At 33.2% G+C, this 22,712-nt stretch overlaps 1 protein-coding gene and 1 pseudogene across 1 annotated transcript in view; one reads left to right on the top strand and one right to left on the bottom strand.

The window, feature by feature from the left end:
* Positions 1-22,712, top strand: part of MDGA2 (MAM domain containing glycosylphosphatidylinositol anchor 2) — an 800,938-nt gene that overhangs the window by 637,857 nt on the left and 140,369 nt on the right. The gene's annotated exons all lie outside the window — the stretch shown is intronic.
* LOC134371752 (replication protein A 32 kDa subunit-like) lies at positions 17,050-17,699 on the bottom strand (annotated as a pseudogene).

Below are 22,712 nucleotides of genomic sequence, written 5' to 3'. Positions count from 1 at the left end.
CATGTCAACTCTGTCAAGACATCTGTATTGAACCTCCCTACTGACATATGACCTCCTACCTCTAAGCCCAAGTTAACAATGACAACAATATCCATAACAACAAAACCAAGCATAGTGAAACACTCACTATATGGTAAACACTGTAGTAAATGCTTTATATGCAATATTTGATTTAATCTTTAGGTCACTTTCCAACTGTACATGTTGTATTCTTATTTAGTTGTATGCTTATTTAAGCCCACTATGTTCGTTTTTTAACCCAGAGACTGTAAGCTTATTAAAGCTAGTTAAAGCTAAAGTTGTGATTGATTTATCTTTGTACTTTCTCCTATAGACAGTTCAGTCCTAGACACTAAATCGGTACTTGAAAACAATATATAAAGCAATTAAATGATGTAACAAATCAATGGAAAATGTTTGCCCTGAGAATTCAGGCCCTGAAGTATATATTTGAACTGATTTACCATTTGCGTCATGAATGTTGATTCAATCGACCATTTAATAACAAGTCAATTCATTTTATGCAGTTCTCTGCTCTTACAAACAGCTATATTTGGCTTATAGAGAAGAGATTTTTGGGAGACATTTGAATGAATCTCCATCTTTTATATTAATCTTTGATTTTTCACTACTCCACTCTTGCATTTTTTTCTCTGACCTTATCATCATAAACCATTAATTTAACACAGTCATGGTATGTGTGGAGATTGAAGAAAACATCAAAATCAATAATGTAAAAAAAAAAAAAACCCTGCAAATGCCTAAAAAGCTAATGATAACATAATTCAAGAAAGTACTGATGAAGATAGCATGTATTCAACTGAACACCTTGGCATTATGGCTCTTCTTTATTGGTGAACATGAAAATTGAGAAAAATGGCAAAGACAGAAAGTGAGAAAAATTGTATACCCTTTTATTGTTTCTACTTTTAAATGATCTGCAAAATATATCTCATTAATAAAAGCATCAAATTATAATTAATTGTAATTTATGCTAGGATTAAATTGTCATAATTAAAACTAGCAAATATTTTTGTTTGATTTTTTATGTTTTCTTTAATGAATTAGTTATCCACATGATTTTCTTTACTTTTATTTGGATTTCTTAATGTAGATTGTTCTAATTGTTATACAATATTAGAAATAACATGTTAAAACATAACCTGTACATATCAAAGGCAACCCATTTTATTTTATTATTTAAAAAAGACTTTTTAATTTTAATTTGTCAATATACAATGTAGTTTATTTTCATATCCCTTTACCAATTCCTCTTTCCCCCCTCCCTCTCATCCTGAGGCAACCCATTTTAAATATCCATTTTTCAAGCTGCCAATTGTTTATATTACACTAAAGAATTTTTTTAGTGTAATGAAAATCAATTACAATGTATATTGAGAAGTAAAATTTAAAAATAATAAAAATAAAATAAATAAAAAATTTAAAAAATTAAAAATAAAAATTGATACAGACTGAAAAAAAGTATGCAGGTTTAAAGTCAATATACATGAATAATTGTATTTCTATACATTTCAGAAAACAATTGGAATAGGAAATTTAGAAAGCCCTATTTGCAATAATGTCAAATAATGTAACATACTTAAAAATAAATTTATCAAAAAATGAAAAAAAGAAAAATGAAATAAAATATGCTATAGTGTAAAACTAGAAGACTCTACATTTGTAGCTTAGTGGAAATTGGGGAAAATTAACTCCTAGAACTTCAGATACACTGCTTTAAACGTGTTTTGATGAAACATTCTACGAGGCAGAAAAAATTTGTAGACTCAATAGGACCACCCAACTGAACTTACTTTCTTTTAAACATATAAGCAGATCACAGATTCATTAGGTTACCTTCTAAAAGTTGATTTACAAGGCAATTATTTAAATTTCAGAACATATGTCCTCATAAAAATAAAAAGTATGATGAACATTATGTACGTTCCTAAGCCAAACCACAGATACACATAATGTTCATGAATCATAGCAAGAGCAATGTTATTCTAAGGTGAGTTCTATTCTAATAGTTCGATTTGTGTTATGTGGGAAGTAAACATTTTTTTTTTTCCCAGCGTCAATTCTACTTGTTTGGAATTCTTCCACTTCCCTTCTGATTACCTTTCCAAATTCCCCTTTCCCTATGATGCTAAATATCTACTTCTTTTATTATCCAAAGTAAACTTCTAATCATCAACTTCAAATATTCTCTGTACATAAACAGAAAGTGAGTTATAAATTAATAAAATAAAACAACTCTTTTAGTGTAAATGGATATTAATAGGAAATAAATCTGGTGAAATTAATTCATATTCATATGTCTGTGACTTACATTCATGTAATTATAATGAGGCACCAAATTTAATTCACACAATATTTAGTTGGTTAACAAAAGAAAGAGAGTGAAAGCATTGAGCAAGTTAAGTACAGACCTTCCTGTGCAATTCTTTATATTTAGTGACTAGAAAAACTTAAATTTTGCATTGTATTTATGCTGAAGGTAATTTACCACCACTAATCTTCACCAAATATGTAAAGTGCTGTCAGAGGAAAAACTGGGTTATAAAGACATAGTTATGAACTGAAATAATTAGTTCTATAATATGCAGATATAAAGAAAAAAATGATTTGTTTATTGGAATATGTCAGAAAGACTAATTCTACCCTTCTTCTAACCATGTAGGTCCCTCAGTATTTTACCTCACAGTGTATAGATTCAGCTTTAATGAACTAGAAATTTATATTTTTTATATCGTATTTGAATTTCTTCCTAAGCAGATCTCAAAAGCTTATCTGATTATCTCTAAGCTATTTCTGTAGATCAGTTCAAACATCATATATTGAGAATCTGCATGTCAGCAATTGGAGTAAATGCTGAGGATACAAACATTACTAAGATCTAATTCCCATTCTTAAAAATGTCCTATCTGGCTGGTAAGTCATAAATAGCCATGGGCATTTCCATGCCAATGAGTAAAGGGAAAGATGCCACAGTTCTTGATGCTACAAGAACATTAATGAAGGAAGATTCAATTCTGACCAGTGGAAGGGCTAATCAGAAATCTTCAAGTGACGTCTAAGTTGAGTTTTGAAGACTCATCAGGACTTAGTTTACTGGGAACTGTGTAAGGGGCAGAGACACAAGCATGCACAAAGGCTCGAAGACTAGAAACAACATGTTGTGTACAGGTGACAGAGATGGCCTCATTATTGCTAGAGTGAAAGTGAAGACAGCAAAGGCACAAGTGTAGCTGGAGAGATTTTGAGGATCAAGTCATGGAGTGCCCCTTTTTGTAGTTTAGCTCAACTGTTAAGACTGACCCTTACTACCGCTATCCTCGTTCCCTGAAAGACTAAGAATTCAAAATTCTTACTTACACCTAATCCGATTTAGTACATCCAACAGGGGAAATAAATTGCACTGTCTCACCAGGAAGAGATGGAATCACAATTTACTGTTGTACAAATAATGCTCATTTATTGTATCACATTGACCATAACAAAGTAATTCTCAAGTCCTAGTCACTATATGTCTGCTTTTTTTCTCCTTTAACTTTGTATTGCTGATAGAACTTAAAACGTGCTTAGTTAGAAAAAAAGAGGATATTGATTAGATTTTAATGATTGGGAGGCAGAGGGCCAGAGAGGCCAGTAAACATGTCAGGATCCTATGATTATCAAAGGAGATAGAAAAGGTTCAGATGATAGGATCCGTAAGGCACATACGTAAAGAGTAGTCAAATTGAAATCAGCTGATTTTCTGTTTTGTTTTGTTTTTTTCTGTTCATAGTTACCTTAAGAGAAACTATAGCATATTAAAATGACTAGTTTTAGTAGAACATCTAATCACTCTATTTGAACATTTCCATAATGTATTATTGCTCCAGTGCTTATTCTGGAGAATAGAATAATTTTATATATAAGTGGAAAAAATGGTTGTAATGCCAGCTTGATTTATGTGGAAAATGTAAACTAATCTACAGGACTATTTGGAGTGCCATACTATACAATTTTATTTATCTATTAAATGAATGTTGCATTAAATAGTACTGCACAATTAAACAAAGGTGACCTGGTAATGCTCGGAGCAAATATGCATGGTTTTTTTATGAATTGTGTAAAGGAAATATTTTCTCATAGTTCCATATTATCAGGTTAAAAATAGAGAGAAAAAAAATAGCTTAATTTGCTGAATAAGATTTAATGATTAAACAGCTAAGATATGCTCAGGGAGAAATAAACACTTGAATTCTTAATAAAGATCTTAGATATTTTTATATAACATACATATTATTACAAAAAGAATAATGATACTTTATGAAGGGAGTGTAAGATCTGATAGAATGATATATAATTATATTTATGGAATGTTTTAATTTTTAAAAACTCCTCCAAGCACATTATTTTATTTTATCCATACTTCCAGTGCAGATGTTTTATATATAATAACACTGTAGCTTAGAGGTTAAGTGACATAACTATATCACACACCCGATTACTGACAGAACTGGAGACAGAATTTCTAGTCCAGTGCCATTGTTTGCTCATGCTGCCAAATTCTGCAAAAGATTTAAATATTTAAGTCTGGGTAATATAGCTTTGCAGGGCAGAAATATGAAATACACCATACTTCCTAACTGTAAAACCCAAAGGATATGAGTCTTAGAAACTGGAGCAAGTTCAGCAAGGTGGTCCAGGGAATATTTGGTTTCAATAACTCACTTCCACGTGCTAAATGTAGAGGAGAGTCATCATTGTTTAGCTGCTTGAATGAGTCAGCTACAAAAATAATAACAACTAAGCACTAGCCAGTTTCTCCAACACTACCTATTAGTAATCTTTTGATGCAACTTTAGCTGAAATTTTTATTCACACTTTATGTCATTATTTTTCTGTAAACCCTCTGTCCTTCATTCATCCAGAGGATCTCTGAAACATTTTTGTTCTTCTAATATACACATTTCTAAAACATAGGTCCCCTGGCCTGAATGATTTGTGTATAGCATAAGATCTCAATACATATTTACCCATTATGGAATATTGAAAGGCATAATAATACAATGGTTGTTTACCATTTGCCATCTGATGCTCAGTAATCTCAAACTTTAAGTTATAGACACAAATAAAGGTCCCAAATAAAACAAACACATTTGGGAATCGCATGCTTTCCAAAATAATTTATTATCATGTTACAATCCACTCTATGCCCATTGTATTTTCTTAGATCATAATTAGAAATAAATATAATTGAATGCTTTAAGAATTTGATTCACCCAAACTTAATATAATATAGTTCTAGCGAGAAAACAACCCACAGTATTAAAATAAGCATCATTAACACTATAGGCAAAACAATCTGATACACATTTATATTAGTAGAATATCATACCCAATCAACAAGATAATAGGGGAGCAAGATGAAGTTCTGGAGACCATTGAAAAGTATCAGTACTTTTACACTGTATTCCATTTTGCTGCCTTTTGTCTTTTATTTTCTAATGTTAGAGGAAAAACAAACAGATCCTTAATAATCATGATGGTAACATTCTAAACAGTCTATGTAAAGTTTTATTCCTTACTTTTCAGAGCAGCAAGATGTTCACTTTAAGTATCTTCATTAAGTGATTCGTGTTTTTCTTACCACTAACAGGATACCATGCAATATTAATGTAGACTAAAATAGCTTTTATGTTTATGTATAGGTGTATGGTGAGCACTTTTCAACTACCAGAATCATTCCTGTTGCTTTCATTTATGAGTCTCATCAAACCCTGCAACAAACGCATCATAACATGATGGAAACACAACACAAAATCTGAACCTTCAGTTATTAAGTAGAATTGATGTAAAAAAATTGTAGGGCAGCAACAATTTTTGATTAGGTCTTTGAATTTTTTTTGTAAAGTGTTTTTATTAGGTATTTATAATTTTTCTTGATTTATATATGTTCTCCTTAATCAGGGATTTTTGTGCATTAGTCCATCCTTTCCCTAAAAATTTTAACCCAGAGGTCAGATTTAACTCACAAGACCCAGAATTCTCACTCCCACATTATACAAATCCTACAGGAAGTCCTCACTGGCCACTCACCATCAATGGATGGTTAAATGGTAACGTCCAATCCTCAGTGGATGTTACCACAGTTACCCAGAACTTTGAACACCCCCCAGAAAGCTTATAGAAGTCTCCAGACTGTTCCAGGCCAGATAGTCTGTTATACCATTCTCCCAGAATAATGCATACTTTCCTCTTTTACATCCACATTGCTAAAATGAGAAAAACAGGTGGTTATTTTCTGATAGAGGCACTTTGTTTAAAGATGAGTTTACATCTTCCCTTTTAAAGAAAAAAATGTTGGCAAATTTTAAATGGCAGCCATTTAGCTTAAAAATAATAGAAAATAAGTATAAATTTTACATTCTGTTTTATAAGCATTACTTTTTAAATTCCATATCTTCTAATATTCGCATTACATCAATAGAGTGTCCACCAGTCCTTTCTACTCAGCTTCCCCATTCCCATGTCTTTATTTGATCCGTCCTTCAATTTGCTGGATTTTGTCATCAGATGCCTTCATTCCACAGCATAGAGATAACAGGGACTATGTGTCCTGGCTTTAAAAATATATGAGAATCACTAACTCTTGTTTTTATAGTTTAGAAATATATTAGCAGAAGATATTTCTGTCTCTCTTTCTCTCTAAATATATATACACACATGCATATTTATATGCACACACATATATGTTGCATGTGTGTTTGTGTGTATTACTGTGAAAACATCTAGAATACATTTACCACCACTGCTGTTGCCATCACTTCTCCTGGGAGCAATTTTTTCTGTCTTCTGGATTGCTGAAAACCTATGTCTTTATCACTGAAGTTCAAAACTGAAGTAGGGTATGTACCAGTATGAAGCATTCTACATCTTTTTTTTTTCCCCCTTGGGAAAAAAGAGTTCTGTATTTTAAGAAAAAATAATCTTGTACTTCGTGCAATTTTTAGTTTCATTTGTTCAAATCACTACCTCGAGAATACTTTATTTTTGAATTGAATAGTGTTTGACCTCCCATTTATTAGTTCCTTTCTGAATTGTAAATTCTGTTTCTTTTCTATATGTATGTACCATGATTTTATCAAGTCTTTCTACCATGTTAGTAACGCAACTTTAAGCCACATGTATATTTTTTCCTTCTCTTTCTAATTTGTTTAATTTTGTATCAGTTGTTTTTGGTCCTCAAGTTGTTTCCATAGAGTTTAATTTCTCTCTTTATCCTGTTTTGCTGTTTTAACTGCTTGTATATGAACACATTTTACAGAACTTAAATTCTCAATATGCTGTCCTATTTCATAGAGCACTTTCTATTCCTGGGATTATGCTTTTTTACTCAGCTGGGTTTATTGTCCACATTAGCACATTACATTCCCTTCCTTTTAAAATTTTACTTATACTTTGTACTGCTACTCTGGTTGCATAACTGTCTTGAAATTTTTCCCATCTTGTGATTTGGCACCTCACAATAGGCAATTTATTTGTTGTGATATAGAACAACTGAATTCCAGATTCTGTTTCCACTGCCTCCTCTCCTAAGCTACTGTTTGAAGCCTGAGTATTTTATGTTCTGTCCACATCATGGGCTCATGAAGCGGGACTTTGTTCTCACTAAAAATGCTTCTAAATGATAACTTATTTTCTTTAGATGTCACATTGAAATAATCTACAGATTTCAGAGTGACAGAAGAAGCATCTGCTCTATGATAATATTGGGGGACGGGATCACACCTCTCAGCATTGAACAGATCATCTAGGCAACAAATCAACAGAGTAACCATTATTCTTTCAGAAGGAGAGAAGAAATCTAGGGTAATTAGAAGGGGGGAAGGGGAAGGAAAGCGGGATAGGGACAGATTGGACAAGGGGCATAAAGAATAATTATGACTTGTAACAATATATATGCTAATAATATTTATTTGATCAACATATCTCAATATTGAATCCCCAAAATTTGTATAATCAATTAATTTTGGTTCAATAAATTTTTTTAAATGAAAAGAAAAAAAGAAATAATGTACAGTATTCTTAGCTTTAGAATCAGACTACATTAGTTGGATAATTAAATAATAACTTAGGTTTTAAAATGTCATTTTCTTCCATATGTTAAAACTTGAAGGAAAATTTTCCACGAGAAGTCAAATATTCAAAGTGCAACTTCCTCCAGGATGATAAAAAAAAAAAAAACATGGGATTAGGAGTCTAAGAAATTCAGTTCTTGAAGAAACATGATTGGGGTCTTAGGCAGGAGCCAAGGGCAGACCCCACCATCCAGCAACCGGCAAGGATCATGCCAAAAATACCACTTCCACTGGGTGCCCACCAAAGCCACCACCATAGCCATGGCTGCTGAAAAAGCATCTCAATGCCATAGTAGTGGCCACAGCCACTGTGCAGGCAGCCCACCAGACACTCAGTTACATTGACACAAGGAGTGTCACCAACAGAGATCAGAAAAAGAAGAGGAAGTCTCTCTCCTCAAAGCCCAGTCCAGAGTAATAGAAGAAGCAATTGCTCTACCAGATGACCAGACATGAAAAGTAGAGATACAAGAAATACAAAAATCCAAGAAAATATGACACCAGCAAAAGAATATGGTAATTCTCAGATATCAGACACTATAAAGCCAGAAAACCTAGAAAACACTGAAAAGGAATTCTGAGAAACAATCTTAAGAAAACATTGAGATATGAGAAGACTCAGACAACATAAAGTAATGGAAGAAAAATCCAGGATATGAAGGAAGAAATTTACAAAGAGATTAATAATTTAAAAAAGAATGTAGCAGAACTTATAAAACCAAAAGATTCACTCAATGAACTAAAAAACACAACTGAGAGCTTAAGCAACAAGCTAGAATGAACAGATAAAAAAAATTTCTGATCTTGAAGGTAAACTTTTCGCAATATACCCAGGTGAACATAAAAAAAAAAAAAAAAAGGAAAAAAGAATTATACAAATGAAGAAAATCTGAGAGAGAGAGCAGACAACCTTCAGCACACAAACATTCAAATCACGGGTGTTTGAGAAAGGGAGGGGAAGGTAAAAGGCATGAAAAACCTATTCAGTGAAATAATAACAGAAAACTTCCCAGGTAAGGGGAGAGACATGGAACTTCAGGTCTAAGATCCTCTCCAAGACACATTATAGTCAAACTGGCAAAGCTCAAAGACAGAGAGAGACTCTTAAAAGAAGAAAAAGAAAAGTGTCAAGTCACTCATAAAAGAGCCCTTATCAGACTTACAGTAGACTTTTCAACAGAAACTCTATACTATAGGCCAGAAGAAAATGGGATGATATATTTAAAATACTAAGGAAAAAAACTACCAGCCAAGAATGCTATACCCAGCAAGGCTATCACTCAGAAATGAGGGAGAAATAGTGTGTTTTCTAGACAAACAAAAACACAGGAGTTCACCAACACATGACAAAGCCCAGCAAGAAATCCTCAAGGGAGTCCTCCATCTAGAATATCAAAAATGGTAATCACTGCCATGAATGCACATGTAAGAACAAAATCAACTGGTAGAATAAAAAGACAAATGAGAAACAGAAAGAAACTAGATCTTACAACCACAGAAAACCAGCTAACATCAAAGACAAATACTGAAAGGGGGATAGAGGAGCAGAACATATTTAAAATATCCAAATGTAAATCAATAAAATGCAAGGAGTAAAACAATACCTTTCAATAACAACCCTAAGTGTAAATTGATTAAACTCCCTATTCAAAAGACGTAGATTGACTGATTGTATTAAAAGGCTAAACCCAACTATATTCTGTCTACAAGAGACTCACCTCACTTGTAAAGACACACACAGACTAATAGTGAAGGAACGGAAAAAGATATACCATGCAAATGAAAACAAATATGAGCAAGAGTAGCTATTCTTATGTTGGGCAAAATAGGCTTTAATTCAAAAACCATACAAAGTGACAAAGAAAGCCACTCTATAATGATAAAGGGATCTATCCAACAAGAAGAAATACAGTCATAAATATATTTGCATCCAACACTGGAGCAGAACACCCAGATACATAAAGCAAACATTATTAGGCATATATAAAGAGATAGGCCTCAATACAATAATATTCAATACAATAATAGTAGGGGACCTAACCACACCTTCATCAGCACTGGACAGATCATATAGGCAACAAATCAAGAGAGAAACAGAGGACTTAAACTATACTTAAGAACAACTAGACCTGGCAGATATCTACAGAACATTTTATCCAACAACTACAGAATATACGTTCTTCTAATCAGCATGTGGAACATTAACCAAGATAGACCATATGTTAGGTTACAAATCAAGTCCCAACAAATTTTTAAAAATTAAAATAATTTCAGACCACAACGAATTGAAACTAGAAATCAATAATGAGCAAAACTCAGGAAATTATAAAAACAAGTGGAAATTAAACAACATGCTCTTGAACGACCTATAGTCCAAGAAGAAATTAAACAGGAAATCTAAAAAATTGTAGAAATTAACAAAAATAAAGGCACATTATAACAAAACCTGTGGGATACTACAAATGCAGTACTAACAAGGAAATTTATTGCAATAAATGCTTACATCAAAAGAATAGAAAGTTTCAAATAAAAAACCTAATGCTACAACTTGAAGAAGTAGGAAAACAACAGCAATTCAATCCCAAAAATAGTAGATGGAAAGAAATAATTAAGATCAGAGCAGAACTAAATTAGAAAGTCAAAAAATGCTACCAAAGATCAATAAAACAAACAGTTGGTTTTTTGAGAAGATAGACAAGCCATTATCTAGGGTAACTAAAAAAAAAGAAGCGATGACCCAAATAACTAAAATTACAAATAAAAAAGGAGACATAACAACTGGTGCTACAGAAATACATCGAATAGAGACTATTACAAACAACTATACTCCAAAAAATTTGAAAACCTGGAGGAAAAGGACAAATGGCTGGCCACATACAAATTACCAAGACTGAACCAAGAAGAAATAGAAAACCTGAGCAGACTAATAACAAGCAACAAGATTAAAGCAATAATCAGCAGTCTCCCAGCAAAGAGAAGCTCAGGATTAGACAGCTTTACTGATGATTTCTACCATATCATTAAAGAGGAACTAATGCCAATTCACTTCAAACTATTCCAAAAAATTGAAACAGAAGCCATTCTGCCAAATTCATTCTATAAGGATAGCATCACCCCAATACCAAAACTAGACAAAGATACAACAAAATAAGGAAAAATACAGGCCAATATCTCTGATGAACACAGACACAAAAATCCTCATCAAAATATTCATAATCAGAATACAGCAGCACATCAATAATATTATTATGCACCATGATCAATTGGGTTTCATCCCAGTGATGCAAAGATGGTTCAACATATGGAAGTCAATAAATGTGATACACCACATCAACAAGATAAAGGACAAAAAACCATATGATTATCTCAATGGATGCAAAAATAAAAGCATCTGACAAAATTCAACATCACTTCATGATAAAGACTCTCAGCAAATTAGGTATAAAAGGAAAGTATCTCAACACAATAGAAGCCTTATATGATGAACCCACAACCAATATCATCCTGAATGGTGAAAAGCTGAAAACTTTTCCCTCAAGAGCAGGAACAAGACAGGAATGCTCAACTCTCACCATTCCTGTTAAAGATAGTATTGGAAGTACTATCCAAAGAAATTAAGCAAGAGAAAGAATTAAAGGACATGTAGGTTGGGAAAGATAAAGTCAAACTGACCCTTTCTGCAGATGACATGATCCTATATATAGAAAAACCTAAAGACTCCACCAAAAAAAACCTTAGAGCTGATAAATGATTTCAGTAAGTTGCAGGATACAAAATCAACACACAAAAATCAGTAGCCTTTTTGTACTCAAACAATAAACTAGCAGAAAAAGAAATCAAGAAAGCAAGCCCATTTACAGTAGCCACCAAGTTAATAAAATACCTGCTTATCAATTTAACCAAGGAGGTAAAAGATCTCTACAAGGAGAACAACAAAATACTGCCAAAAGAATTTAAAGAGGATGCAAAATAATAGAAAGACATTCCATGCTCTTGACTGGAAGAATTCACATTGTGAAAATGTTCATACTACCCAAAGTGATCTACATATTCAATGCAATTGTCATGAAAATACCAATGACATTCTTCACAGAAACAGCAAAAAAAAAATCCTGACATTCATATGGAACAGCAAAAGACCACAAATATCCAATGCAAAAATATCTTGATAGAAAAATATCTTGAGCAAAAATAAAATAAAGCCAGAGGCATTACACTACCTGACTTCAAATTATACTACAAAGCTATAGTAACCAAAACAGCATGGTAGTGGCATTAAAAACAAACACTCCGACTGATTTAACAGAATAGACAACCCCGAAATGAACCCACATACTTACAGCTAACTGATATTTGACATGGGCAACAGGAGCATACATTGGGGAAAGGATGGCCTCTTCAATGATGGTGCTGGGAAAACTGAACATCCATATGTGGAAGAATGAAACTAGACCTTTACCATATACCAAAATAAACTCAGAATAGATTAAAGATAAGACCTGAAACTCTAAAACTATTTTTAAAGAAAACAGGGGAAACACTTCAGGAAGTAGGACTGGGCAAAGACTTTATGAACAGACTCCAAAATCACAAGTAACATAAGGAAATATAAACAAGTGGGATTATATCAAACAAAAAAGCTTCTGCACAGCAAAAAAAAAAAAAAAAAAAAAAAAAAACAGTTAACAGAGCAAAAAGACAACCGTACAGAATGAGAGGAAATATTTGCAAGCCATGCATCCTACATGGAATTAATATCCAGAATATATAAGGAACTCAGACAATAGTAAAAGACAAGTAACCCAATTTAAAAATGGGCAAAGGAGCAAAATAGACATTTCTCAAAAGAAGATATGCAAAGAGCAACAGACACATGAAAAAATGCTCAGCATCACTAAGCATCAGAGAAATGCAAATCAAAACCACATTGAGATATCATCTCACACCAGTTAGGCCAGTATCAAAAAGACAGAGTAAAACAAATGCTGACCAGGATGTCGAGAAAGAAAAACACTCCTACACTGTTAATGGGACTGTAAATTGGTGCAGTCTTTATGGAAAATGGTATGGAGGTTCCTCAGACAACTACAGATAGAACTACTATATGTTCCAGCAATCCCACTGCTGGGTGTATACCCAAAGGAATAGAAGTCATCATGTCAAAGGGATTCCTACACTCCCATATTTATCACAGCTCTATTTACAATAGTTAAGAGTTGAAACCGACCTAAATGTCCATCAAAGGATGACTGGATAAGGAACATGTGGTATATATAAACAATGGAATACTTTTCTGCTATAAAAAGGAATGAAATTCTGCCATTTGCAGGAACTTGGATGTAAGTGAAATAAGCCAGGCACAGAAAGAGAGCTAACACATGTCCTCACTCATAAGTGGAAGCTGGAGAAAAAAGAAAAAGAAAAAGAAAAAAAAGAGAAAGTAAGAAAGGTACAATAATCACATTAATTCCTTGACTCTCAAAAGGAGAGAATAGAACTGAGAACACCAGAGATGGGAAAGGGGAAGAAGGGGAGGGGTTATGGAGAAATTGATAAATGGCCACAAAAATATGTTTACAGTGTGTGATGCTAAAAGTTTAAAAAGGAAAAAGAAAAGAAATTCAGCTTTTTCCACAGTATTAACCGATTTTTCCAAGTATTAACCAATTTTTCCAAGTATTAAGCAGGCCTGTCCCTGTTAGCTTCTGAGACCAGACGAAATCAGGCATGTTCAGGATGGTATGGCCAGACTCATTTATGAAGTTATATGAATTATAGAGGCCTAGATGACGTCACAAGCTTTTGTTTACTTCTGATTCTAAAACTCTATAATCATTTATACTGTTTTCTCATGAATTAGGGGTTAGAAGACCTCTTTTCTTGAAAAATTTATATATATATGAAATATTATGAGCTAATAATTCACGATTAGCAATTTAATTTGCAAGGATCCTGCACTTTATTATTATTATTATTATTATTATTATTATTATTATTATTATTATTATTATTATGTATGCACAATGCCTGGAACCTAGGCAATGAAGGTTTTATTATCCTTAGAGCAGTTGCATTCTTTGAAGTCAGACTTTCTACCCTTCAAATTCCTTGTGTATTAGATAAATATAATTATGTCTAAGCCACTGTGTTGTGAGAATTACATACTCCTGGCATACAGTAAGTTTCAAATAAATGGCAATTATTAATATTTGTATAACTTTTTAGCAACAATAATTTTGCTATTCTTATGCATATAATTGCAGTTATTTTCAAGCAGGATAATTAAAAGTTGTAAAGGATAAATGACTTGTAAAATTTGTGCAGCTATCAATGGGCCAGGCTGGGATTCCAATCCAGGTGTTTTACTTCATAGTTCACTGTAATGAAATCCTTTTTGTTATGTCTAAGGGCATATGTCATTCTTATGAAATCCGACCACCTAAATATGTGTGCAAGTGTACAGAGTAGATGATCTCACGTGTCCTAGTTTGTTAGGTATGTGTGCTCTTCTAGGTTACCTCTTCATCAATTTAAATATTTTTCAGGATGATTCAAATACGAAAAGATGGATTTGAAACCCACCAAGATACTCCAGAGAGAAAGAAAAAGGAAGTGGGTAGGGAGTGTTGTCTTCTTTTGTGGTTCCCAAGCTGGCAGAAGAGGGAAGATATGGCTTCCCTTATTTCCTTCACATACCCCTTCTTCCATAGCCAATATTTTAAGTATTTAAACAATTATGGATTTATTTTTATTAAGTCGTTGTGATGAGAATAAGTTTACCTCATTGTAAATGCATTTATTAATAGATTACAAAGTGGAATAGCAGGAAAAGAAGTTTTTCTAGACTCCAATTATAGTGTACCTGTACCTACAGTGTTCCATAATGCTTATGATCTCAGTGATCAAAAAAGTATTTTTTTATACTGAGGTTAACCAGCTATTACCTTTATTTGCTTTATAGTATAAAATAAGTGTACTGCATTGCACCTATTTTTTTTTTCCTTGCTGCTATAACAGGAAAATTTTGGCCTTTCTGGTTCTGCAGTTTACACTTACATCATATTTCAAGATGCTGTATTTTAAATTTGACAAAAAATAAAATTTTAAGAATCTGAGCTAGAGAATAAAAAGAATAACAATAATTAGCTTATTCTGAGAGATGGTATTTTTCATCCACTGCATTATATTCTGTATTTCTATTTCGCTTTATTATTTTACTGACAGGTAACTTAGTAAACAGTATACAGTTTTCTATTAGAAGAGTTAAGCTCCTGAAATTTCCCATGGTAGAACAATTTACAGTTGAACAACGTATTATTATATGGAAAAAATGGGACAAGGGAGACCAAGGTTATCAGTAAAGTTATCAAATTCCTTGTCCATTTTTTAAATACTTTGAAATAATATAGTTGGCCCACTAATTAATATCATATAAATGATATCATACAAATATTCAATTAGTAATGGTGGGTGGTGGATAATTATTGTCCATTTATTATATACAATTGATAATATAAACTTCAAATTCCCCCTTCTAGGAAGTTTGAAACGCTATTTTAATTACTTTAACTTTGCAAAGAATAGCTATACTAAAAGGAATTTTGTATGAGTATCTGATCTTCCGTGAGCATTTCTCATTTTGTGACTCAATGTTATTGGCTTCCACCTTCTAGTATTTGGAGATGCAGAGGAGCTTGATCTTAGAGTTAAAGATTGAACAAAGTTTATGAAACCTTTATCTAACCTACTCACTTTATTAAACTTGTCCAGATAATATATTTCTAAACCTTTCTCTAATACATATGTTTATATAACCTCAAGTTGCCCAAGATAGCTGCATGAACACCACGCTCCTTACCAGTGACTTGATTTCCTCCCTCTCATAGAGAAATTATTTTCTAAGCCTCATGATATTTCACTTCATTTCCCTTTGTTTCCTAAGGGTTCTTTTATAATAACTCTCTTTTCCTTCTCTGCTATTCATTTCTCTTTCTTACTCTAAATTTCTTATTCTTGGTTCTTATTTTTTCTGATAATCTTCAAAATGGATTATTCAAAATCTTCAAGTAACAAAACCAACATTTTCCTGATAAAGAAGCAATATGCACAAAATATTTGCATTCATGGACCTTTACATTTGGAGTGTTCACAGTAGGGTTGGTATTTTTATGATATTTATATCTGTCACACCTAGAACTTATTCACCCTACTTCCTTGCCATTATAATGGCATTTCACCAGTAATCCTTCTAAATATAATATATATTTTATGTTCTTTTTTGCATTTTTTACAATACAACAGTTTTATTAAACATATGATGCACTTATTTTGTACAAAACACAGTAACATTTTTCCTCTCCTCTGCCCTGAGAGACCACCAGTCCAGAACCTCATGTTCACATAAACACATTTTTGCAGCAGTTATGACAGGGAGGTGAAGGAAAAGTGGAATTCTGAAAGTAATGCCAATTAACCAAAATGGGAAACTAAAGAAGGCAGAGGTTAGTAGGTTTCATGGCTACTCTCTGCCCACAGGCCCTAGTCCTGTTCATTTTCTCTCAACATGAAACATTTTAGAAATAGAAACTCCCAAGCATTATTGAAGTAATACTGCCCAACTCTCTTGGTAGCACGCCTCTTCCAATTCCATCTAACCTGATGTTAAAACTAGCTTATCTTCAGTTTCTTCAAGAAATTTTGCCCTGATTTATATTTCTGTCACAATTTCTCATCTCCTTTTGTGTAATAAGAACAAAAACCCCAGAACAGTAAGTTTCAAAAGTATGTTAATTGGTACCTTTTGTAGATGAGACCTACTTCCTAGAAGTCAATTGGCCAATCATATACAGTGCTGGAAACAACAAATAGTGAAAATAGATCAAGCTGGAAAATATCTCCAATACCAAATTAGATCCAGTTATTTTGTACCTGTGGATTTAAAATTATCATCATTCAAAGCAGATGTGTCCTTGTTGCTAAGGAAATCCACAGCTTGCTTGAATGATGCTACAGTGATGGATCTTGAAATCCTGAAAGTTCAGTCCTTCGAGTCTTGGGTAAGCCCTAATCAAATTCAGCACTTGGTTTTTGGCTGTTTGCTAGCAGGAAGCTATTCTCACTGATGGTTCCTACTCCCCATTTCTGGTTGCTGAAAGGTGCTCCCCGTGGCTGTTAGATTGGCTCAGCATCATGTGTGCATTGATTACTTCCAACATATTTGTGGTAAACTCATTCATATCCTCCAGGGGCGTGATGTCAAAGGCTGCTGAGCTGTTTTTGTTCTGAAAAGATCTCAGGTGGCCAGCCTCTTTCACCTACATTTCTGGAGGTGAATAGTGACCTGTGATATCTCAACATTCCCAACTTTGAACACTTTATCAACCAGAGTGGCAAAAGGCAGCTGAGATATGGCACAGGCTACAATGTGCTGGGCTCCGGTTCTTGATTTCTTGTCAGTCTGAAGAGATGTTGGTGGTCTAAATCCCCCAGGGAACTGTTTGTAGCCACCAGCTCCCCCTTGGTGGAGCTGCCATATATTTCAGATGCACTTTTCAATATCTTGGTCATGATTCCCCCAGAAAAGGGGCCCAGCAGATATTGGTCTGGTGGTTTTGTAGTACTTCTTAGGACCCTGTTGCTGCTGCAGTGCTCTACTTTTCACTGGTGTCCCTTTGCACTTTGAATGTAAATAATGTTGAGTCCATAGAGATTTAAAACAATAATTCAAGCACGTAAGAATTTAATTTCCTATAAGCACAACTTTGGTGCTTTTTGAAAGTAATGGCAAATCTTAGACAACGAAAAGCTTTTCCTGAAACCTATGAAGGTGATGCTACTGTCTCATTACTCCCATAATACTGGTTAGGGGCTTCACAAAATGATTAACATATTCTTACTATTTTTCTCCTCCTATGACCAATGGTGCATCCATATAGCTGATATAAAACTGGCTTAGAAGTGAACAGATACTGGACATAGACTAGATTTTTTTTTTTAGTGTGAAAAATTAAGTGTGATCCTCATTTTTGAAGCGAATCAAATATTTCAACTTTATAAGAATCATGTTACTCAATACACAAAATTTAAGAAACTTGCTCTTTAACTTGCTCTAATTTTAAATTTTATGTACTATCATATGAATAATATGGGGGGTAGTTTTATACTAAATAAACAAATGTAAATTTTTATGTTTGATGTCAGTTTCCTTATGCTAATTCCTTCATTATTTTAAGTGTGTTAATTGAATATTCACATTCATAAAATAATGTTTAAAAAGTGCCTGCTGAAAACAACTCTCATCTAAATATTGTCAAATAAAACATTAAAACATTCAGAACAAGAGCTTTTGTTTGTTTGTTTTTGTAAGAGTTAATTTTTTGTAAAGAATTCAGCAAAATATACTGCCAAACAAAAGCAATTGTCATGGAAATAATTTAAATACAAATATAACCTGACAAAAATCAGAAGTTAATAAGACAATCACGGTTAATTCGGTGTTGAAAACTTTAATTCCTAAAATGCAATTAATTTAGGTTTTACAACATTTATTTAGTGCAAAGCAGTGTGCTAGGTCCAGTACTTAAGGAATTTAATTTAATTGATCAGTAGTTCTTAAACGTTGGTACGCAACAAAGCTGTCTAGAGAGAGAGCTTGTTAAAATGCAGAAACTCAGGATCCTGGCTAATCTACCAATTTGGAATACCTTGGATTAGGACTGGGGCATTAAAGAACTCTCTAGCTGGTTCTAATGGATGCTGATTTGATAGCCATTGTAGTAGAAAGTGAGGTAGTAGAACAATATGAAAGCAAATAGAAATGATTTTTGTCTTGTTTTGTTTTAAATCAATCTGTTCCTTTCCTCCTCAAATTCTTTTCATAAAATAATATTCATCATCATATAATGGTCTACCATCACTGTTTGATCAGAGAAATACCATTTTACTCTTATCAAATTTCATGTACTAAGCAAGCTAAATTTGGAATTCCAGATTCTTCATTATAACGTTGATGTTGACTAATGTGGATGTAGCCAAACACAAAAAAATACTGTAATAAGGTGAGGTCTGAAAAATGATGTCTTAAGAAAACTGATTAAGGGAACTACCCTTTGTGTTTAAAAAATGAAAAAATTACAGGGAGTTATACTTAATTGCTTTTTTCCACTATCCCATGCAGTTATTTCCTTTTCATCAAGACATAAAATTAATGATTTAGTACTTTCAATTCTAGAGGCATTATACTTAAGAGAGTTTTGCTCTTATATTTAAGCTATTTTGTATCAATACAAATTAACTATTAAAATCCATTTATAGTTCAAGAGGCATGAGAAGAAGCAATGTGGCTCTGACAGTAAGTTATTGAAAATACATTTGTCAATCTATAGTTTGGTCTATCGATGTTCACTTTTATGTTTGAACTGAGTTTCTGTGTTTATGTATTTGAGTTTTATGAGTTTGTGTGAGTGTGTGTGTGTGTGTGTGTGTGTGTGTTTACCTTTTAGTTAGTGTGTCATCTAAGCACTTCTGCTTGGGAGTTAGCCCAGCTGCGCAGTTTTAGGACACAGTCCTTTGCAGACTGCTCTCACTTCTGACACCAGCTGCAAGAGTTGACTCAGGTAGTCCCCCAAACCACTCTTAGGTTGGACAATTTGTTAGTAGTTCCCACAGAACCCATTGAAAGCTACTGTATTTAAAGTTACAGATTAATTACAAGGAAAAACATAGATTAAAATCAGCCAAAGGAAGAGACACATAGGGCAGAGTTTGGTACAGTTCCAAATGTGAAGCTTCCATTTTTCTCCCCATGGAATCAGGATGCATTACCTTCACAGCATTGATTTATGACAACATGCAGAGAGTATTGTCAATCAGGGGAATTTATCCAAGCCTCTGTGTTCGGAGATTTTGTTGAGGCTTCATTACATGTGCATGATTGATTGATTGATTGCCTTCATGGTTGAACTTAGTCACCAAGTCAACGGATATGGTGTGACCCAAAGCCCTTAAATCACATAGTCGGTCTGTTTGCCACATCCATACTCCAACCTAAGACTGTTGGATGTGGCTAGTTTCCATCCTGAACAAAGACACTTTTATCTTTTAACATAGATTACCTCCAAGAAGCTGACTGTGACGGCAACACCTCTCTTTCAGTAAGACCAAATTCTAAACTACACAACTTTCTAAAGCAGAAAGATGAAGAGCTTGAATGAATTAAATAGAAAGAGAGTTAATATGGAACTGGGCATACAAGAATAATATAGGAAAAAAGTTATTATTGTCTAGAATTCATAAGTATTATTTATCATCAGTGATTTAAATGTGCAGGATTTTGAGTTAATTATTGAGCATGAGGTATTGAGAACCAGACTGGGTAGTGGAGGAATCTTCTGGAATTAAAATGTTGACAGAGGGAGTGTTTTAGTCCATTTTGTGTTGCTATAACAGAATTACCTAAGACTGGGTAATTTATAAAGAACAGAGGTTTATTTGCTTACAATTCTGTGACAGCTGCATCTGGCACAGGCCTCAGGCTGCTTCTACTCATGGCAGAAAGTGGCAGGTAGCTGGCGGGTAAAAGCAGATCACATGGTGATAGGAAGCAAGAGAGATAAAGAGAGAGAGAGAAGGTGCCAGGGTCCTTTAAACAATCAGTTCTCATTGTAACTAATAGAGTGGGAACTCACTCACTACCCCTTCTCCCCCTGGGAGAGCATTAATCCATTCATAAGGGATCTGCCCCCATGACTGAATCAGTTTCCAATACGGCCACATTGGAGATCAAATTTCCACATGAGTTTTGGAGAGGACAACACATCCAAACTCCATTAGGGAGTAAATGGTTTTCAGGTGTTTTCTAATAATTTCTACCTATTTACAGATAAGTGGGATAAAATGTACTTAATAAGCATTGTTGTTTTATTAAAATAATATATCACATCATCATATTGCTAGGATAATAAAACATCTTTACTCCAATAACCTGTATTTTGGTGATTTTCCTAGTGTATGAGAAAAAAATTTTGTTTTTTAAAATAAATATTCACAATAAATAACCAAAAAGACAGGTAAAGCTCAAGACTGAAAAATTCATAATTATTGAGGAAAGAGGTATATGAGTACAGTTTCAGGACGTTTGGTTGAAAGTGTTTTCACATCACTCATTTCCCCTTGTCAATATTAAGTGATATGTAAGTAATTAGGTTTAGTCAAGGTATATTGCTGTGCTATTAATCAACTTCATGTGTGGCTCAGGAATCATCAGGACAGTCATGGAAGCTATTTTTGTCTCATAATTCATTTTGCAGAGTGGAGCTCAAAATTTAATTTCCCTACATATCAAAGTGAAACAATTTATGTAGTTATGCTCATTATGTAGGAGCTTTCAGCAAAGTAAATATAAGTATATGATTGCTTAAGAACTCAGGTCTTTATCTAACTTCTATGAAAAATGTACCAATAAATGACCAGAATGATATGACAGAATATTCTCTTCAAGAGTAAAAACCATTATACAAATGAAAATCACTATACTGCACTATTGCAATGTATAATAAATTTAGGCATAAATTATTGTTACCAGCTACTATAGTATATAAATTACTAGTAAATTGTACTGTAACATTTCATTTTAACAAACATGGAGCTGCAGTAAATTGTCTCCTCAAGGGAAGAAGAAAACTGGATATTTTTTAAATTGTGTTTAAAACTCTTGGCTAATCACTTAAATAGGAAATAGTCATGAACTTCTTCTAGTAACTTTGGTAGATTTCTATCTATAATTTATTTTTTCTTTTGAATTAAAAAACAGATTTAATTTATACGTGAATTGTTGATATCATCTGTGAGTTTTGCTCTTTTGACAGAAAGAAGTATCTTTTCTCACCAAATTATGAAATCATAAGTTGGAAGCAATTATTCTCCTCCTATTGAAATCACACAACTATGCATTTTTCTGAGTCTATGAAAAAAAGCTAACCTATAAACAAGACTCTTTTTGTATTTCAACCTTTGGATGGGATCCAAGAGAGTCTTATACTGAATTCCGTGTTATGATGAATAGTGCTCTAGCCAAGTTCCAGGGTATTGAATGAACAAAGTTACTTGAAAGTTTAGTTTTAATTTGAAGAGTGCAATATAGAACACAGTTGCATTAACTATTTTGTTCCACTTGCAAGCGTAAGGGAAAATAACCGACTTTTAGTTTCAACGGATGATGGAATTTCACATTTTTTTCCTTAGAAACATTCAAGTCTAAGAGGAGAAAAATTGATTTACTATTGATGTAAAGCTATATGTTTGGAAATGTTTTCTCAGACGTTATTCTGTTTTCCTGAAAATAATTGTTGTTTTCAAATGTACCATGTAGTGGACATAAAATTGCCAAATAATTTAAATATCAAAGCCTTAGATTGCTGCTTTGAATCTTCGTACATAAATGAAAAAAAGGAAAGGAAGTTTTAGGGACTATTAAGATAAAATTACTGAGTAACAGCTAGTGTTGCTATTTGACAAGTGTTCTCTCTGATAAATAGAATGGGCTAGTCTGTACTTAACAAAAAACTAGTTGCTAAGTACCAA

This window comes from Cynocephalus volans, chromosome 3 (genome assembly GCF_027409185.1).
Source record: "Cynocephalus volans isolate mCynVol1 chromosome 3, mCynVol1.pri, whole genome shotgun sequence".
In the NCBI taxonomy this organism is placed as follows: Eukaryota; Metazoa; Chordata; class Mammalia; order Dermoptera; family Cynocephalidae; genus Cynocephalus; species Cynocephalus volans.
The sequence above is the reverse complement of the archived record's forward strand: the minus strand, read 5'-3'. Positions and strand labels throughout refer to the sequence as shown.